The sequence below is a fragment of the Anopheles coluzzii genome, chromosome X (assembly GCF_943734685.1).
Source record: "Anopheles coluzzii chromosome X, AcolN3, whole genome shotgun sequence".
Classification (NCBI taxonomy): Eukaryota; Metazoa; Arthropoda; class Insecta; order Diptera; family Culicidae; genus Anopheles; species Anopheles coluzzii.
Genome location: NC_064669.1, coordinates 24,515,778 through 24,518,277, shown reverse-complemented (window position 1 = coordinate 24,518,277; position 2,500 = coordinate 24,515,778).

Below are 2,500 nucleotides of genomic sequence, written 5' to 3'. Positions count from 1 at the left end.
ACCGCGAAACATTGTGTTAGTCTCGGGAGTGAAGTATAATTAGGGAACGTTAAGTTAATCTCCGGAGCGTGACGTAAGACGGTGCGGAAGTGACGCGAACATTAAATCAGTGCAAAGTGAAAATGTTAAGCGACAGGTCGGCAGTAGAAGACTCCCGCGAGCGGATCGTTGACCAGCAGGAGTCTTTTGCTGGACCGTCGATGAGCGACAGTTCGCCAGTAGAAGACCACCACGAGCAGATCATTTACCAGCAGCAGCCTCAGGCTGGACCGTCGACGAGCTCGATAGTACGAAGCAGCGAGACAAAGAACGCTGCACCGGTAAAGGTGGGCGCGTCATCGACCCCAGATATCGTAGCTTCTCGCGAGCTGGCGGTGCGTATGAAAAGGCTTAAGCTCGACCGGCTCCAGTTTGAAACAGAGATAAAGAGCTTGAATTCGAGGAGCGTGAGCTCGAAATCACGCGGAAATTTGCTCTACAGGATGCGTGCATACCGAACCAGGCGGAGAAGGCAGTACCATGGCTGGCTGATACGGACCGTTTCAGTATGGCGACTGGGACGCAACGCGATGGCGGCGGCATCGGCTACCCTCGATCCAGTCATCCCCCCTTTACATCAACGGAAAGCCGTGGGAGTATTCCCCGCACTACGAACCGACGTGGATGTATGACCAACGAGCGGCGCAGGAACAAGAATACGTGGCGTGGCGGCGTGCGGTGAAAAACTCCTTTACAAAGGATCGCGAAAATCATCATCCCAGATGACACCATCTTGAGTCAACCGACGTACAAAATGGTGGTCCAAGTCGGGTGTCAACATTCTTAAACATTGGTCTCAGAGATACAGCGTTGAACCAACATGTTCGAAGTTCCACAGTACATGTGAATTACCGCGGCAGCGCAAAACCGTACGCCGTACGTGCCCCAGGTAGCGGAACCTGTTATAGCGTCGATAGAGAGAGTGTGCAGTATTATAGTTGCGCAATGCAGCGGGACACCTACGCGACAAATAATCGCGATACGCGGCAGCTTTAGCCGTTTTGAGCTTGCGCAGCGTTCTGTCACCCCAAAGGGGGCCTCGTTTAGGTCGTTTCACCGGCGTGCATTCATTCAGGGTTTGCAACATGAACCGCTCAAAATCTTTCACAGCGAGGTCAAGAGTGGCGTAACGGGAATTCGAAGACATTCGCGAACGAGGCGATCATCGGCAGGAGCCTGTTAAAGTCCGTCCGCGCGTAGTCAAGGCGTGGTGTTAGCGCAGGAACGGCTGATTCCTCTTTTGGTAGCGGGATGGCCAACTCAAGCGCAGGGTGATAGGTGTCAATTGCTAACAGCGGGGTGAGGCAAAGTTCAAGCGGAAGGCAAACAGAAGCAACAGCATTATTTACAAACACCAGGTCTAAGACGCGTCCGCTGGTGTGAAGATGACCATTGATCTGGAAAAGTCCGCTATGATGCATCTCGTCCATAAACAGAGCGGAGAGAGCCGATCGCGTACGTGACTCATAATGCAGAAATGGCAAATCCGGATCATGCTGAGCGGCTGACCAGGAGACGAGAGGTTGGTTGAAGTCTCCTGACAGGAGGATTCCGTCTCCGGGATGCATAATGAGCATAATGAGCAAATGCAGTTTTCGATTTCACGGAGTGTGGCAGCATTTGCGGCAAGTCTAGGCAGCAATGATGAATAGTCGGGAATTGCCTAGTTGTATTACAACGCACACAAGCTCAAGGGATGGATGCACCGTTATGTGTTCCTGTGACGTCAGAGACTGAGAGCATGCAATCAACACACCTCCACCGCGAGAACATGTACTGTTGTCAACACTACGATCGCATCGGTAGACTCGGAAGCTATCGTCAAACAGCAAAGCCGAAGGTAGGCTAGGATCGAGCCAGGTTTCCGTAAGCACTATTACATCGAAATTGGATTCCAACACCGACAGGCAAAGCTCATCGACCTTCGTGCGCAGTCCCCGCACGTTTTGATAGAAAACAGAGGCAGTGGAACGGGCAGTACGAAGCGCATTAGCAGCAGGAACAAAACAGGTAGGTGTTTGTACAGACTTAACAGAGGTTCATCTATTCGTGAAAGAAACGGTCAAGTGTGGTCTATTGTAAGTTGGTGTTGGAAGTGCGGCGAATTATAAGCGGGCCGTCAATGAGTGTTGAATTAGGACCATGAGTGGTGTCGTTCAGCGTGTGTTCTCACAGTTGTGGTGATGTTAGTGTTTGAGCCTGTGATGTTGATGCGTGTACCGGTGCGTGATAGACAGTGGATGTTGGTGTGCGAGGCATCGATCGGCGATCGATGACAACAGGTGTGCGTGTGATAGAACGGTGTTTGGTGGTGATTGGTGATGATGAGTGTCCATGCTCTCGTTGACGGGATTGTACAAATTCACGTACACCAATACCGACAGGCCAGGTCGATGGGGCGAGTGCTGCGTCACGAAGGGCGGCCGGTACTCTCACTTTGAAAGAAAGCCAGTTTACGCTG